At 36.5% G+C, this 19571-nt stretch overlaps 1 protein-coding gene across 4 annotated transcripts in view; it reads right to left on the reverse strand.

Moving 5' to 3' along the window:
* LOC139978289 (uncharacterized) overlaps nucleotides 1–19571 on the reverse strand; it is a 111605-nt gene that overhangs the window by 64133 nt on the left and 27901 nt on the right. For 3 of the 4 annotated variants that reach the window (XM_071988355.1, XM_071988353.1, XM_071988354.1), the window contains one exon: nucleotides 10659–10714. The gene's annotated coding sequence lies outside the window, so the exon portion shown is untranslated. Of the gene's footprint in view, nucleotides 1–4466; nucleotides 4918–10658; nucleotides 10715–19571 lie in introns of those variants that run through there. The other variant, XM_071988352.1, reaches the window with a different exon arrangement.

Consider the following 19571-nt stretch of genomic DNA (forward strand, 5'->3'; position numbering starts at 1 on the left):
ATCTATATAAATGTATATATATATATATATATATATATATATATATATATATATATATATAAATATAAATATATATATATACATATATATATATATATATATATATATATATATATATATATATATATATATATATATATATATATATATATATGTATATATATATATATATATATATATATATATATATATATATATATAGGTGTGTGTGTATGTGTTTATGTACGATATATATATTTAAATATGGATATGCTTTCGTTCTTAAAATATCCTTTTTAGAAATTGTATATATTTGAACAACTGATGACTCCAGATGATCTTTGATCTCCATTAACTTGGCCAAATCTGACTTATTATGATGAGATGATCGGACACCTTTGGTCAATAACTGAATGTATGATATTGATATATCTTAAAAAAAGAATAGAAATTATGGCGTAAGCAAAGGTGGTGTGTGCAAAGCGTGCATGATTTTTGTTTCAACTTTCAAAAGTATGTTTTTAACACAATATTGCTCTTTGATCTAAGAAAATCAAGAAAATCTTCAGTTCCCACACGTTATATACATCTTATGTTGTTTCCCTTTTCTTTGTAATCTTAGAAGTCCCCTTTTAGAACATTTTTGCCTGATTTCATCGTTCCCGTGCTATTATAGTAAATTTTCAGTTTCACGATGGCATACTTAGTCTTCCCTTCTGCGATTGGTAATGATAAGACTGAATGTTTGGCAAATCCAACCTAGCATGCCTGCAGCTTTTACGCATAATTTTACGTTTGACTGCCAATGACTTTACCAAGTCTACACCAAGTATTCCACAAAACTTGATCAAACCTATAAGGCACTCTCCAAAATGTTTTAACCAAATGAACGCTAATTAGTGAATAATTAATTATGCCTGTTCAACATTTCAAGAAATGCACTCCTCAACACTTTAGCTTATTAGTGCAATCACACTGCACGCCAAAAGATCCCCCTAAGAAAACAAAAACAAACAGGTGTACTGTTTCAAAGTTTCTGTTTTTTTAATTCATTTCTGCATGACAATAAAACTGAAGTATATAGAACAGAATCTGGCATATAAGTTTTATCATTATCCTGTACTTAGTTATACTTGTTGTTTTATTACCCATCACATTTTCGCGTAGATGAAATATTTGATATTTTTAATAATATTTGTTATCAAATAGTTAAGATACTGGTTTCACGTCAGCACCTATATCACGTACTATCCTTCGTTTGATTTCAGAAGAGAATTCGGAGTAATTAATCTTGGGGATTGTCCAATATGATCTCTTTCTTGTAGGAAGTGAATACTTTTCCTCATAGTGAACTCCTGCAAATTCAACTCGTAAAGATTGCAAACAATTTCTGAACGAATGACGGTTTTGGCAAGAAGTGTGCACTCTTTGATGAGAGTGAATTTCACTTCCAAAAAATTATTGTTAACCCGGACACTTCCATGGAGTGAGTTCTCTTTCTTTGTAATTAAGAAGCCTCGCAGCAAAGACACTGATTTAACTGGTTCCCATCACAAGTGACACCATGCCAAAGAACAAAAGTCACCTTTTTCCACTGGCAAGCTGGTGACAAGTTTCTTTGAGCTGTAGAAGAAACTCTTTGCGTTCTCTATATATAACACCTCACTGCTTTAACTGTCAAAGCCTCACATATATAGGTTACTCTGACCAGTCAGCGATCGAAAATTGAGAAATTAACTTGCAGACATATAACGACTGCAGCGTTTAATTTATTTGCATGTTCAAAGAGTAAAACCAAAAACACCCTCATCGGAAACCAGCAGTATTGTAGTTGGTGTACAAGTGAACAACATTTCTGTTAAACGCTTAATACGCCTATAGGCCTGCAGACAGTTTGAAAGCTGTGAAGTTAATCAGTTTTTTTTTTCTCAGCACGTTGTTAGACTATAATGTTCAGAGGAAATTGTGAATACTGATGTAGAAGTCCGTTGCAATTCACCAATGCCTAGCACATGAAACCAATATTTGACAATTATAGGGACCCCAATATAGGGGTCCTTTTGATTGTTTCTGGATATGAGGATAATTTGCGAAATACATGATGAACATGTTACAACATACAACACATTTGGCGTCCAAGGGGTGTGGCGATTCTGGCCCCAACAGGACCCAATGGTTCACTTCAAAGTTGAAGTTTAACAACGCGTGAAAGATCGAATCATCTGTAGCACTGAAGAGAGGGTCTCCTGTAATCAAGACCAGAGACAGTGCTTGCCTAGATCTACGATGCTATCCTGGGCTTCTAAAGAATGGTATATAACTGATAACTCTCTACAAACAATAGCAAGTTTAGTAGGAGTGAGTAGAGATATGCTGAGGTCTGAATTGGAGTCTTTTCTTAGAAATTTTGACGGACTATCAAGAATACGTCATAAAGAATATTTTCTTGTTCAAGAGGTTGAAATGTTGGACCTGGAAGATTAACTTCAAATTGGGTATTGACTCTGAAGACGGAGTTGAGTCTACTTCTGTCCCACACAGGTGCACTACAACTGAATTCTGTAGATGCTGGGTAACCTGATGTTACAGCATTTTTTATCGTTTATGGACTTCATACAGCTGCATACAATAACTTATTAGTGGTCTACATGCATGTGTTGACTCTCTCTTTGGTTCAAGTCAGTTGTGAGAGAGCTTTTAGCAAACTGAAAATTGTCAAAACAAGACTTTCGATGTAATTCGTCAGAAGAAACCTCGAAGTTATCACTAATGCTCATGAGTATGGAAAAAGATATATGCCTGAGGAAATCATTGTTGACGATGTTATTCCTTACGGTTTAACTGGTGACTCGAGTGTGTATTCCCGTCAGTTATTGGTGTAAGTTACCGTTAGTCTTGAACCATGTGAGTAATGTAAATATGTTTACTATTTATCACTCCTCAGCAAGTGATGTTCTTTAGCTGATATCGAACTTTAATGCAACGTTTTACCACTTATACTCCTCCTGAACCAGCGATTTCACCGAATTCTTTAGCACAGCGTTTGCGATAACTTAGGAATCCATTCACTGAAAAATAATATTTTTCTCAACTTTTTCTCAACTACTTGATCCTTCCTTATGCCCCCCCCCTCCAAAGTTCCTCATATTCGCTGCCAAACCTGTTCAGGTTGCTCAAAATAAAGCAGACTTCATTACATCATATTCCTATTGTCAATAGCATACGATTTGCTCACTTCTACTTTTGACCAGTTCATATATTAGACCCAGCACCTTGACGTATATGCAGATTGTCAATTATTTGTTCCACATTATCTCTATTTGCAGGGTTCTGTTGCGAGGTTGGGATGGCCCTTTTCGATATATTGAGGGGGGGGGGGGCTAAATGATGAAAAAATGCATGCCAATATGAGTGCGGAGACAGGAGATCCCGGGCCTTGGATGGGTGAACCATGAACAAATAACCTGACTGTCATTTATTATATAAGGTGTATAGATTGCAATATTGACCGTATTCCAGGTTTGTAAATGTCCTATTGATCTCGTTATAGGCTATAAAATATAATGACATGGTTAATCGTTATTGCCATATACTACTTGACTTGCTAGTTTTGTTAAGTTAATTTTATTACATCTGTATAACATTTATCTATCACAGAATGCCTGTGTTGGTAAATATTTTAAAAGTTAAAGGGTCTGACGTTTCGATCCTAGCAGGATCTTCTTCAGCTAGAGGCTATGTGAAACCAAAACAAACTAAGAACACATCTGTTCTTAGTTGAACAGATTTGGACATTTTTCAGACCATGGTTTTTATCATCATGTAGAACTTACACAAATTATCCGTTAACTATAGCAGTTCATTTAAGCCCCTTGTTGAAAGGTACTCGATATTATATGCCCGCAGATATCCCCTTTAATCAAACCAATAATTAAATACAACACATCACTAACAAAATGACAAACAAACATCATCTAACTATAACATTGACGTAAGCAAAGCACGCTTGTTGATAAGAACTCAATATTGTGTTTCGGTACATGTTTTCCTTTTAACCAAACTTACAATACAATACTCAACAATCTAAATGACATATATCAGCTAACTTGACCATTTTGACCTAAGCCGCGCTCACTGAAAAGAAGTGAATAGTGTATGTTTAAGTGAAGTCCCTTTAATCAAACTACTAACCAAGTTCAAGACTCTACCAATTTTGACCTAAGCTGCGTTCGTAAAAAAGAACTGAACATTGTCTTAATACAAGTAATTAAACTACTAAAAGACCACGAAACAACACAATCAAACTGACAAAATTTGCATTTAACTATAACATATCACAGAAGCTGCCATTGTTGAAATTAACTCAGTAGTATCTGTGTCCAAGTTTAAATCAATTTAATAACACTACTAATATATACTTTAACAGACCGCAGCAATTCAAAATGACAATGGTCTATTTTACGGAACAATTAAATAGTATAACTTACCCACATCGGTATATTATAAACCTCGAGACAACGCGCTTATCAAGGACGGCCGTGAAGGTAAACCATTAAACACAGGTTTGAAACTGGTGAACTCACGAACAACATAAACATCGGCCACACAAAAATCGTTTAAGAAGTATATCTCTGAACGTACATGAAAGAAATTCCCAAACTTGAAGAAAAAAAGGATAATTTTCCAATATGAAAGATTTAGTCAGGGTACGTTTATCTTGAATCTTCGGCCTTCTCGGATGATTTAATCCTCTAAGCTAAATGCCGAGATTGACGTTAGATAAGGCCAATATATATTCCTCTATTGCAGCAGAAAGTAGGTTCTTATCCTACATCATACAGTGACTACAACTTCCCGTTTCCCCGGCTCTGATTATAAAAATGTTTCTCTTCAGCTAACGGACTAGATATCATAACTGACAGTATCGCGTTGAACTCTGGCACACAGAAGTCATCTTATTCATTGATGAAACAGGAAATCGGAAATATTCGGGTCGTTTCGACAACATCCGGAGAATAACTGACTCAATCGTTGTTTGTGTGGAGGTATATATATATATATATATATATATATATATATATATATATTTACATATACAAGTAGGATACATGACGTAATTAAATCATAATGCTCTTAGATTGATGTATATATATACTAAATATAATACTTCATTATCTGAGATCATAGCTATCAAGATATAATGAACCATTCTAATTATAGGAGGGATCACGCGGTTTGCATGTAAATCCAAAACTATAATTATATTTCCAAGATTCGTGAGAAAAATCCAAAAAGATTCTGTCACACTGCCAGTTATCTATTTCTAGAAGGGAATGTTCTATATGTTTGCGAGGTTAACTCGTTTTACAGTTATTTTACTGGGATATAGGAGGTGATTTATTACGACATTATTATTTTCAGGTAATTTAATAATTAAGGTTTAGTCTTTACAGAAGATATGACATTTCAGTTTCAATAATGTATATAAAACATGTATTTGCAGTGTACATAATTGTGTATATGTCAAGTTTTATCAATACATCTGTCGATCTATTGACTGACAAAACGCATACTCAGTTCGCGGTTGTTGGAGACCACTAGCGTCACTTTTTCATTAGATATGGTAAGACAAACTATACGTTCTTTTGTCATTCACGAAATAATCTGCTTATTGGTCTGCGTTTTAGTAGTCCAGAAAGTAATCTTCTCACTACTCACATCTTGCCAAAACATTGTTGCTCTCTATCTATACAGTTGGCTCAGTTCTAAATATACCTTTAAATACCCCAAATTATATATCACCGTCCATGACGTCACATGACGTCAATCACTCGTCGACCCATTCCGAAAAAAAATTAAATATTTAACTACCACGTGACCTTCGGTTCACAAAATTTCAGTTCAGTATATTTCGTGACCAAAGGGCAGAAAAACTTTACATTTATGTATCAAACAAATAATGCTCACCTGGGTTATTATTAACACACTCTACTTCATGTGACAAATTTTAAACTATTTAAAAATACTTATTTTTTCTTGATACTATCTCTCACCATTAGCAACATGGTCCATACGTGCATTGGTTCCCCTTGCCACAGGCAGGAGGATGCAGAGCGGCTTGTAACATTTTTGAGGGCAGTAGTCATGATTGAGTCGGGTGGGATGGGGTAAACGAATACAAAACTATACAAAGGTTTTACTCAGGGTTGTTCTGCGTTTGCCTGACAATGAATACGCCACACCCAATCTTCCTGCTATTTATTCGGAAGGTCTGATAATTATAGCAGTTGGTCAAAATGTAAATGAACTATCTATAAGGGACCATTAAGACTCGTGCAAATAAACAGTATAATGATAATAATATAATATTAATAATCAATCAATTTATATATGTGCTCTCAGTTACCTTGTTGGCATTGACTACGCGTGATTTAATGGATATCGTATTTGATTAACAAAATCCTGCATAAGCGGAGGTATATCCTTCCTGTTTCAATGTACAGAGCTGTCCATATACATGCTCATTATGCGTTATTTTCTTCCATAAGTGCAGCTGCAAGTTCAACTGTCTAGTATTGCATATATATAAACTCATCTGACAGATAATCATTTTTTTTTTGTGAACTCTAATTAAATTATTGAAATAATTATCATTGGTGATTCACAGTGTGTCAAATCCATAAAGGAAATAGTTATAGATAATTATTGAGAGCAACAGTGGCAACTTTTGTTGTTGTATCATTTGATACGGATGTAGTCTATTACTAGTATGATAGTGCTTAGATATAAGGGTAATTTAAAAGTTGACGAATTTTGGACTTACAATCATAAAGTTCATTTTCAATCCTCTCTCCGTGTATACAGTTATTAAGGATTGCGGTAATTATTAAACCGTTTGGTCGAAACTATTATTTCTGTGGCAGCATAGGTATTGTCAATAGGTGAGAGAAAAGTAGAAAAATTGAGGAAAATACAAGACTGGACATCAAAACGCCACTAGAAAAGAAATCGATGGCGCTGTATGAATATTACTTTGTGTCGGCCAGAATCCTTTCTGTTCATTGTTGAGAGGTATACTGCTTATTATCGAATAGAAATCCAGCCATTCATTATTTATGTATGTTTTGAACAATTTTCACATATATTCCTATGATTCCACAATGGTGAATGGACACATTTAAAGTGATCATGTCATTGTAAAAGCGAGATATATTTCGCCTCTCTGCTATGTTCGACATTCCCTCAGTGTCGGTTTGTGTCATTTCTACAGCATCACTATGCTATATAATTTACGGAGACGATCAACAAACATTATTAATTATAAGCTATTGTTATATGATAATAATATGAATCGGCCACTATGGGGACCGCACAATGGAGTAAATAATTATGTGCGGACTTGGTGCGAGTTTGTGAGAAGGTGGGGTGGGATCGGGTGGAGTTACCTAGTCAGTAACACTTCATGGTAATCGTGAAACTCAATCCTTCCAGTGAACGGATTTAAAAAGTTATATATATATATATATTTGGAGGGAACGAAGCAACTACACTATCTCCAGTTTTTTTCTTTACTTGACCTTGCCCTTGCAAAAGAAAATAGCAACAGCCACATCTCTTAAATTAAATTTAATCCCCATTGAGGGAGAAATAATGAGACTAATTAGTGACATAAAGTGATGGATAATGTTACACTTCATTACGCTCTTAAACACTGTATGTCTTTTTACCTGCATTAATTTCCTTCTTTATATAAAGTCAGTGGAATCTTTCTCTAAGTGATTAAGAGAAGAACCGAAAGATTATAGTAGAGGAATGAACCTTGAACTTTTAATTAACCTTGGAGAGCGCCCAAAAACTCGTATTCTATGAAAGGTTGTCGACAATTAAGTCGCAAGCCGGGTTTCCTTTTGTCGTTCTTTAATTGCTATCAAAAGAGGATCAATGACGTTGGACAACATAATAGCTATTACGGATAATTTATTATTATTTTTTTAATTATTTTGTGTACTTATTATTATCCTCAAAAGCTTTTGACGGTAACAGATTTTCTATTCATATTGTTTTATTCCTTATGGAATTCAAGATCAGAGCGTGATTCAATTTATTATTATTTCGTTTATTCAATCCAATTTAAGCCGAATCACATGTAGTGGGTTTGGAAGGCCCCCCCCCCCCAAAAAAAAATAAATAAATAAAAAGTAAACATTTAGACGTCAAATGGTCTAATGGTGAAAATGGTGTAGACTTGTACAATACGTTATGTCTGTAAGTAGCTCTAAGCTTCCCCGGCTGAAAGTGAAGAAAATTTGAGCACGCCACTGTTTAACCCAATATACAATGTAGAAGAATAAAAGCTGTATAATTTATGAGAAAATAACGAACCAACATATTAAACTAGATGGACATTGACGGAAAAACCACGAAACTAATAACTATAATTATCGATTCCTAAATGATATCTCATTGTGTAATGTATACTGTTGTATTCACTTCATTTCTGTGATCATAAAAACATTACTTGTTTTTGTTTCTCAGATTTATCATCGAACAGCTGTCTTTATCAGCTGCTTTAAAATCTAGTTTGTCAGCTGAAGACTCTTTGATAGCTGAGCTCTGGGATAATTCTCGAGAAGGATAAACGTTTTCCAAACATGATATTTACATGAATTAATAAATATCTTACTTGCCCTGACAAAATTTATGTTTGTATTGAAAAATACGGTAAATTGGCTGGGAACTTAATCAACAAATTGCTCAAAAATCTGAGAAAAACGAAAAGGCTGGAAAGAAAAAAACAAACACGTTACTGATGTATTGCTCCGACAACGCGTAGTAGAGAGGTGCTGCAGTCCTGTTATGTTGTGGTTTACTACGAGCTACCTTATTATCATAGTTAGGGTTAATTGTCAGGGTGCATCCGACAAAAAATGCGTTACTGTATACAAAGGATGCACTTCCTTCGCAAACAGGAACATTTTCTATAATGGATATATACGCTAGCGGGGATGAGGATTATTGAGCGTACGGGCTGTCAATTAGATCAAATACTCTATTGTTCATCTGATAATGATCGATATCATTATAAAAATGTAATAAAAGCATACTGATGGCTAATCAGACGATAATGCCACTGACATACACCTATGAATACAAGTATAACGTACTCTTTGGGATAAATTTACCAGACTCTTGTAAAACGTGTAGCTTGGTTCAAATTTAATTCTTCTATTGGTGGAACATTTTAAATGTCGTTCTTTCTCGTGCGGAAAACAGGTTCAGTTAGTTTCGAAACCACCAAGTCGAGTTGTGATGTTAGGTAATGCATTTCTATTCGAAATGAAACGAGCCCTTAAGCGATTCCTTACCAATATCGTCCATGGTTAGAGTATAGTTTACATTAACTTTGGTGTCTTGAGGACGAGTACTAACTACCGTATATCAAGCATGGTTTTGTCTCTTCTTTAATATGATTCAAGCAACCTATTTCACAGCGCGAGAGTCGGGTGCGTACGTCGCGCAGTATACATGTCAAAAAAATATGGTTAAAGCGATCGCCAGAAGAGAAGAATATATAACGGCACATGTAACAAATTAAAATGCATAAATTGCCCAACAGGTTATGAACAATGCAACAAAAATTTTGAGAAAGGAATAAGGAAGATTAAAAAAAACACAAAAAACCCCGAAAGATTTGGAAGTGCAAGAGGGGGGAATCTACGAGTTGCATATATCATCGCAAACAACACCATGAACAACTCATTCTGGGTTACAGATTAGCACCTTCATTAATCAGCTTTGACCTCTGCCGCAATTGTGTTATCCCCTTCATTGTACTTACTATGTGGATTTATATACTCAGTATTCCTTTTAGGCCTATATAATAGGGTTAAAATTTGCAGTCAATATTTTACAAAGTTTGCAGAATTTGACTTCTCTTGAAACAGTATGAATATATGAGGTTCAGGAACACCGTGGATCTACATTCTAGATATGGCCTTCATCTGAAATGTAAGTTTGCATGTTATAATGTTTACGTATTCAGCCTTCTATTGACATCAACTGATCTTTCACCTATACAAAATAGAAACAAAACTTCAACCACATCCATAAATGTTTGAGTTATTGTGCATGTTTACAGGATTCACATACATTACATACATATATACATACATACATACATACATACACACATACATACATACAAAAAATTGAACGAATAGTTAGTTAATTATCTCCATTATAGGCAAAACACCAAACACAGAAATGAACTAAAATCTGCACCTAATAACATTGTAGAAAGTACATGTACACAAGATGGACTTGTTAGTTCGGGAGATATATACACTAATGACAGTGCCTGAAAAAAAGTAAACTCATAGGCTGTAGAATTTCGATGACTGTAGAACACATCCCACGTGAATACGTGACTACTTCCTGCGTTAATAATTTACAGCCTTATCACATGGCTTTGACACCTATCATAATTTTTGTGAATACACAGGAAGTATGCTTGGTCTATTACTTAGATGCTATCACTATGGAAATGGTCTATACGCCAACGGTGTATATATACGTTTCATAAATTACAGGAAGAAGTAAACACAAAGGGACTTTGGTTGTATCCTTCCAGTTCCTAATGTGTACATCATGAAACAGATATCTTAACCGCTACCGCTTACCTGCTGTATAAGACCATTGATAATACCAGTGTTCCGGAAAAAGTTTTCCTTCTTTCCTGACGGAAGAAGAAAAAGAAGAAAAAAAAATGGAAAAATAAATATCAATAACAACCTGACCAATACATGTTGCAAATATGGTATCTCTCTTAGGAGACGTAACGGATTTTCCGGCTAGAGTTATGTTAAAGGATATAAAGGTTGCAAGTTAATTCCCTTGAGGCCGTTTCAAAACATATCATGTTGGCGAACCATGTTTCTATAAAAAAAGGTATTCTTCCGGTTAGGAGGAATACATTCTCAAATGAATATATAATTTACAATTATGGTGGCAGAGGCATGACCGTCACCATCGGGAGGGGGAGTCGGGGAGTCGGGGGTGTATGTCCCGAGGAATGACCTTCCGTCAGGTTTTCGGGAAAACCACGCCACAGGAAAATCATGAGTTTTATCTAGTTTTCGGTATACGTGTAAACTCTCGTCCGGTTTGGCAGGGAGGAATTGGTAGTGTATAAGACAATTCGCTGCTCCTATAAGCAAGCTCCACGCGACAGATTCTGACCACACTAGTCCACACTATTTGGTCATGTTGAGCTGTGTACCGACAGTGTCTATTCCAAAACATTCAGATTCACTCAGTTCTTTGGTTTCTTGATATATATTTTCATGTCATAGAGACGTCATTTAGATCAGTCTATTCTAACTGTCATCATATGAAAAGTCTTCCTAAGTACTGTTTTCGCAAGAATTGGCTTAGCAAGAATTGTCTTCGGTGGTAAACTACCGGGGTGGGGGAAGGGGGCGTTGGTCGGGGTATATACAACCCTTTTCACCCACCCCCAACACACACTCGCAAGAACATTGCATGTAGATCTAATTATATACCTAATTTTATATGCATTAGAATACAATATTTAACTGTTAAATTTCCTTTTCTTTTGGAGGAACCCCCAGACTCAATTAAATGAGAGTCGGCTTCTTAGGACCTCTAGGCCAAAACTCTGAACTCCCGGGCCCCAAAATCATACATTTCGAGTGTACATCTTTCAATTTGCGCTAATTATTATTTTTTAACCGTTGAAGGTGTCATTTGTGTTTCTATTGTTTACTATCTGCTTTGACTGCTTGGTTGCAGCAGCAACGAAAAGTAAAATTTCTCAGAAAACCCATCATGCAAACACAAGAATTACCCTCTATACGAGAGACCGCAGCTGTGCAGCTGTCGATGTATGTCAATGTATCATACCCACAATGCAGCTGTAGATATTATACCCACAATGCAGCTGTCTATGTATGTCAATGTATAATACCCACAATGCAGCTGTCGATGTAATGTCAATGTATAATAACCAAAATGCAGCTGTCTATATCTGTCAATGTATACTACCCACAATGCAGCTGTCGATATATGTCAATGTATACTACCCACAATGCAGCTGTCGATGTATGTTACTGTATACTACCCACAATGCAGCTGTCGATATATGTCAATGTATAATACCCAGAATGCAGCTGTCGATATATGTCAATGTATACTACCCACAATGCAGCTGTCGATGTATGTCAATGTATACTACCCACAATGCAGCTGTCTATGTATGTCAATGTATAATACCCACAATGCAGCTGTCGATGTATATGTCAATGTATAATACCCACAATGCAGCTGTCGATATATATGTCAATGTATAATACCCACAATGCAGCTGTCTATGTATGTCAATGTATACTACCCACAATGCAGCTGTCGATATATATGTCAATGTATAATACCCACAATGCAGCTGTCTATGTATGTCAATGTATACTACCCACAATGCAGCTGTCGATATATGTCAATGTATACTACCCACAATGCAGCTGTCGATGTATGTTACTGTATACTACCCACAATGCAGCTGTCGATATATGTCAATGTATAATACCTACAATGCAGCTGTCTATGTATGTCAATGTATACTACCCACAATGCAGCTGTCGATGTATGTCAATGTATAATACCCACAATGCAGCTGTCGATGTATGTCAATGTATAATAACCAAAATGCAGCTGTCGATGTATGTTACTGTATACTACCCACAATGCAGCTGTCGATATATGTCAATGTATACTACCCACAATGCAGCTGTCGATGTATGTCAATGTATAATACCCACAATGCAGCTGTCGAGATATGTCAATGTATAATACCCACAATGCAGCTGTCGGTATATGTCAATGTATACTACCCACAATGCAGCTGTCGATGTATGTCAATGTATACTACCCACAATGCAGCTGTATGTCAATGTATACTACCCACAATGCAGCTGTCGATGTATGTCAATCTATAATAATCAAAATGCAGCTGTCGATATATGTTACTGTATACTACCCACAATGCAGATGTCGATGTATGTCAGTCTATACCCCACAATGCAGCTGTCGAATATACTTTAGAAACAAAACTTATTTAGTTTATTATAAACATTTAGTATACATTGTTAGCAATCCAGATCGAAGGATAGGGTAAACTCCTGTCCTATCAACAGGAGCGCATAGTAAGTCTACATTTAACGACAAGTTAAAATATGACGAATGTATATCCACATATAAGAAAGAAGGAAATTCAAAAGGAAAAAATCGTTTCGCATATCAATAGACCAAGTAAATATCACAACGTTCATATTTTTTGGCTTTGTTCAGATCGCTTCAAAAAGCCAGCATGTCTCGAGACGGGATACTAAACTGATATTGACATAGAGAAGCATTTAACATGTTTGGCTAGTACAGATTGCCTATGTAATCGGTGGTTCTTCATGCCTTTCAAAAGATCAGGCACTAACATCAGACACTTACCTACCCCCGAAAATTTACATAAAAGTTCAAGAAGGTCCCTCGATCAGACAAACTACATCATTTTCGTAAATATTACATGATAAAGCTACAACGATCGCTTTCAGACTTCAGCTCATCTTTCCCAGATGTAGCACTTGTGCTAACTTTCGAATGTTTGTTTGAAGAGTTAATGCGTTTTCGTTAGTGTTCATTAGCATCCGTCAGTCAGTCTGTTCGTTAGTGTACGTCCGTTAGTTTAATCGTTATTATACACGTCCATATATGTTCGTGCATCGTCATTTGATCACAGCATGTGTGTACAAACCCCGTTTCTCATGCTTATCTAACTCATTCACTTGTGTATAACTCATACCGTCTCACTAGCTCACTACGTTGCTTACACGTTAATTGGAGGAATCATTGTTAAGTGCGCCCTTGTTGCTTGGGCAGGAACATTAAAGTCGAGATTAGCTGATTCGCACACGCACGCTTCAATCGTACAAAAAATAGACATTTTCTGATAATAGTTTTGGTCATGCCAAATGTATAGTTTTGCCTTAAGAGGTGCCCGGTAAAAAGCAGAAAAGTATCACTTGCGGCGTTCTAGGAAAGTATTCGGATATTTGACTATAACCCTAAACCTTTACCGTCAAGAGAATAAACATCGTGTGTTAAATTTGACACTCAATATAGTCTGGCAGGAAGCTGCATCTTCGATTATTTTCATACAGACTGCTTGAAATATTCATATAGCTGAAATTTGGGTGGATTTTGAAACAGATTCTTGGCAAACAAACTGTCTGTGTATAGATGACGATATGTTAAAGCACTGCGAGAGAGATTTGACTTTCTTCCATTATTGTCCCACGTTTCTTATTAACCAAATAACCCGCCTGAAGTATAAGGAAAAGTTAAGAAGTTAATTTCTTCATTAATTTCGCATTAAAACTAAATTTAGCTCTAAAAGATTCTATAACTTCCATTATAATAATGAAATACTGATTAGAGTAATTAATAGTAATTTAATTAAAAATAGAGTATATATATATATTTATATAAATTGATGTTGGTTTGATGTTGGTATAGGGTTTCTCATCCCATTTCCAAGTATATATTGGAATATGCATAGGTCAGGGATATGAATGCCACGCTACAAGGACACGTCTACATGTATGTAGTTTGCACTTTGAGCGCTTGACTTCTTTATGGCGTACCTCATGTAATCATGTCATATGTCAGAAATAAAACATACAACATGTCTGTTAGTCATGCGTGTATGCTCATTACAACATGATTTGTCAATGATTGTACTCTAAACATCACCAATCATTTTGAAAAGGGTTAAATATGTATAAACGAAATTGATTAATCGTATTAAAGTACATTAGCTATCTGTATAATTCATAAATGCTTTACATGGACAGTAGAGTATGATAATGCTGTCATGTGTGTCAACATTACCGCGTGTACCACCTAGGCAAAAACAGCGCCTCTGTTAGGTTTCATTGTGGGCCCATTTGCCCATGGATGGAATAATGTAGACTACTCAAGACATGCTGCTTAAACACTTGATGCATTGTCTGGCGAGGCTATATTTACAAATATCACACTGTCAGCTCCCCGTTCAGACTTAGCCTCCTAGCCTATACGAAACGGTGTCAATAAAGCGCGACGAACCATATCCACAAGGCGACAGCAACGGTATGTTAATACAATCCTTCTGAGAGTTTATTCTAGTTCACTACAGGAGCAAATGACAAACCCACCGGGTACAGGATAGGTTAACATGATGACTGATATAGGCTATAGTTACAGTATTAAGAACCAGAAACATTGTAAGTTTCAAAATTATTTATTCCCAACGCTATCAGATGATTATTATCTAATTTTATTTCATGAAAAGTTAATTCAACTCTACTGAGGATGAAACCGGTTCGAAGACAGAGTCAGTATACAACCCGAAGGGAGATCAACAGGAATAATTACAAAACAATACCACGCAGGCTAACAAAACAGCTGCTCATTCAATGATACAAACATTCCTCGGAGATATTTTGGATGTTTTTTTCTTCGCCTTTTGAAAAAGGAAGTTCATGAACCATCCACCCAAAGGAGAATATGGATTTTGTTAGATCCAACTGTAAGGGGAACAAACATCAGGAAAATGACACATTCAAACAGGTGTTGTATTTGACCGGAGGGATTTTGCTGGACAGCAAGCCGTTTGAAACCTTATGATATTTACAGACTTATACTGGACTAAAGTAAATGGCTATGTGCAGTATCCGTTCTTTTCAGTCCACAAAGTACAACGTAAATCGCTCGCCAACCATTTGAGTAAGGTAATGTGCATTATCTACTCCCTAACGAAGGGATCCGTGATACTAAGGTAACTTGATGTAACACCGACATGATTACATCGGTAGTCTCGATGAAAATTGAAATGGGGCTGAGAGTGGATCAAGTTGCCCATGCCCTGCCATAGGTGACCTAAGCTTATCTGTTCTTCCTAAGTTACTCGTGATATACACATTAGACGATTATCAAACAGTCACAGTCTCGATGCAAGGGGACTGGGGTTGAGAGTAGTTTTAAGTATAAAGTGACGTCTTTTGCACATGATATTGTCATGTGATAACAATACTGCAGAGGGACATGATGTGGGATGGGGGGGAGGGGGAGGACGGAGAGAAATGGAAGTGTGAGACGAGACTCAGATATCAATGTGGAAATTTGACGGTTTGAGAAGAAACGGGGAACTCGCTGTTGGTGTACACTGTCTTAAAATGTTCTGTATAAGCCTCGTTATATAAATGACAAATATGGTACGCATAGATAAAGCAGGCTTCATGTCAAAGAAATATTTTTGAATTATTTCCGATATCAGTATTTCAATGAACATAGAACGGCAATGGACTTCAATATCTTTCCTGTGTATCTATAAAAGTTATCAACCATACCAGCAGAGACAAACACGAGCCGTAGTTCGGAAATGCCCGAGGATCTATGGTATCATTATAGTTATACTTTAGAGAAGAAAACCAACATAATACAAATGATTGATTGACGTTGATAAAGAAGGATAGACGATATGGAAATAATAAGGAAATTCACAAAATATCTTGGGCACGTCGAGAACCAAACAACTTGATCAACTTTTGATCCTCGTCCCCTATACGTCGAGACTGAATCCACGTGGTCATGACGGAGTTACGTTAATGGGAATAGATAATAGATACTACCAGCGACCAACTGTGTATAGTGTATCTATTCAGATACAACACGTGACCTTAGACAAACGGTCGAGAAGCCAAGATAGACGAAAGAATAAAGTATAAGGATTGCCAAACTTATGGCTATCCTTGCGGAAACAAACACGAATATACACATATACGCAATCACATATATCCTATATACTAAAATATATATTGTCGGAATCGATTTAAGATAAAGTATCATAAAACTGTCTTCAGCGTGTGAGGGTCGACGGTGCATGCTATCGCCATGTATTTTGGTGTGTACGTTGGTGCATGTTATCGCCATGTCTTTTGGTGCATGCTGTCACCATGTATTTTGGTGCATGCTATCACCATGTATTTTGGTGCATGCTATCACCATGTACTTTGGTGCATGCTATCGCCATGTATTTTGGTGCATGCTATCGCCATGTATTTTGGTGCATTCTATCCCCATGTATTTTGGTGCATGCTATTACCATGTATTTTGGTGCATGCTATCATCATGTATTTTGGTGCATGCTATCGCCATGTATTTTGGTGCATGCTATCACCATATATTTTGGTGCATTCTATCCCCAAGCATTTTGGTGCATGCTCTCACCATGTATTTTGGTGCATGCTATCATCATGTATTTTGGTGCATTTGGTGCATGCTATCGCCATGTATTTTGGTGCATGCTATCGCCATGTATTTTGGTGCATGCTATCGCCATGTATTTTGGTGCATTCTATCGCCATGTATTTTGGTGCATGCTATCACCATGTATTTTGGTGCATGCTATCATCATGTATTTTGGTGCATGCTATCGCCATGTATTTTGGTGCATGCTATCACCATATATTTTGGTGCATTCTATCCCCATGCATTTTGGTGCATGCTCTCACCATGTATTTTGGTGCATGCAATCATCATGTATTTTGGTGCATTTGGTGCATGCTGTCAACATGTATTTTGGTGCATGCTATCCCCATGTATTTTGGTGCATGCTATCCCCATGTATTTTGGTGCATGCTATCGCCATGTATTTTGGTGCATGCTATCGCCATGTACTGTAGTGCATGTTATCGCCATGTATTTTGGTGCATGTTATCGCCATGTATTTTGGTGCATGCTATCACCATGTATTTTGGTGCATGCTCTCACCATGTATTTTGGTGCATGCTATCATCATGTATTTTGGTGCATGCTATCGCCATGTATTTTGGTGCATTCTATCGCCATGTATTTTGGTGCATGCTATCACCATGTATTTTGGTGCATGCTATCATCATGTATTTTGGTGCATGCTATCGCCATGTATTTTGGTGCATGCTATCACCATATATTTTGGTGCATTCTATCCCCATGCATTTTGGTGCATGCTCTCACCATGTATTTTGGTGCATGCTATCACCATGTATTTTGGTGCATTTGGTGCATGCTGTCAACATGAATTTTGGTGCATGCTATCCCCATGTATTTTGGTGCATGCTATCTCCATGTATTTTGGTGCATGCTATCGCCATGTATTTTGGTGCATGCTATCGCCATGTACTGTAGTGCATGTTATCGCCATGTATTTTGGTGCATGTTATCGCCATGTATTTTGGTGCATGCTATCACCATGTATTTTGGTGCATGCTCTCACCATGTATTTTGGTGCATGCTATCATCATGTATTTTGGTGCATTTGGTGCATGCTGTCACCATGTTTGTTGGTGCATGCTATCACCATGTATTTTGGTGCATTCTATCACCATGTATTTTGGTGCATGCTATCACCATGTACTTTGGTGCATGTTATCGCCATGTATTTTGGTGCATGCTATCACCATATATTTTGGTGCATGCTATCACCATGTATTTTGGTGCATTTGGTGCATGCTGTCACCATGTATTTTGTTACATGCTGTCACCATGTATTTTGGTGCATGCTGTCACCATGTATTTTGGTGCATTCTGTCATCATGTATTTTGGTGCATGCTATCACCATGTATTTTGGTGCATTTGGTGTATGCTGTCACTATGTATTTTGGTGCATGCTATCACCATGTATTTTGTTACTTGCTGTCACCATGTATTTTGGTGCATGCTATCATCATGTATTTTGGTGCATTTGGTGCATGCTGTCACCATGTATTTTGGTGCATGCTGTCACCATGTATTTTGGTGCATGCTGTCACCATGTATTTTGGTACATGCTGTCACCATGTATGTTGGTGCATGCTATCACCATTTATTATGGTGCTTTTGGTGCATACTGTCATCATGGATTTTGGTGCATTATATCGCCATCCGCCACTCCTCCTCCCAGTGTATTCCTTCTGGTCAAGTCGATGCTTTCAGTATGCCATTCTATGCAGTCTTGTATGATTGCAATGATACCCGCATACTCAGTAGGCCATAGCTTTGTATATTACATTGGATGAATATGCTTTTCAATAATGAATATGTAAAGAAATGTTTGAAAGTCGTCCATTACAATGTGATACACCTTCAAACTGGGTGATGATATTTCCTGTTGATAGGGAAGGAGAGGAGGGCATACACATATATTGTGCTTACAGTAGAATATTTGATGATCTCAAGTGACCTTTGACATCATATCATTACAATATCAACACCATGAAATTATATGGTGTAATGGTAGAAATGTACTACATATCGCGTCAGTACTCACACGATCTCATTTAGAGTCAACAGGAATTTTAAATGGAGTGGTCAGAATGCTCAAATCAACCAAAAGGTCAATACTCTCGCCACAAAATGCCAAACGACTTGACGAGTCGTTATCACAAGGACAGTGTTTTACCGCGGATTTAAATTAAATAACATCTTCTATCGAAATGTAATCCACTCCGGTGCCAAAGGTATCAGT

The sequence above is a fragment of the Apostichopus japonicus genome, chromosome 13 (genome assembly GCF_037975245.1).
Source record: "Apostichopus japonicus isolate 1M-3 chromosome 13, ASM3797524v1, whole genome shotgun sequence".
Taxonomy (NCBI): Eukaryota; Metazoa; Echinodermata; class Holothuroidea; order Aspidochirotida; family Stichopodidae; genus Apostichopus; species Apostichopus japonicus.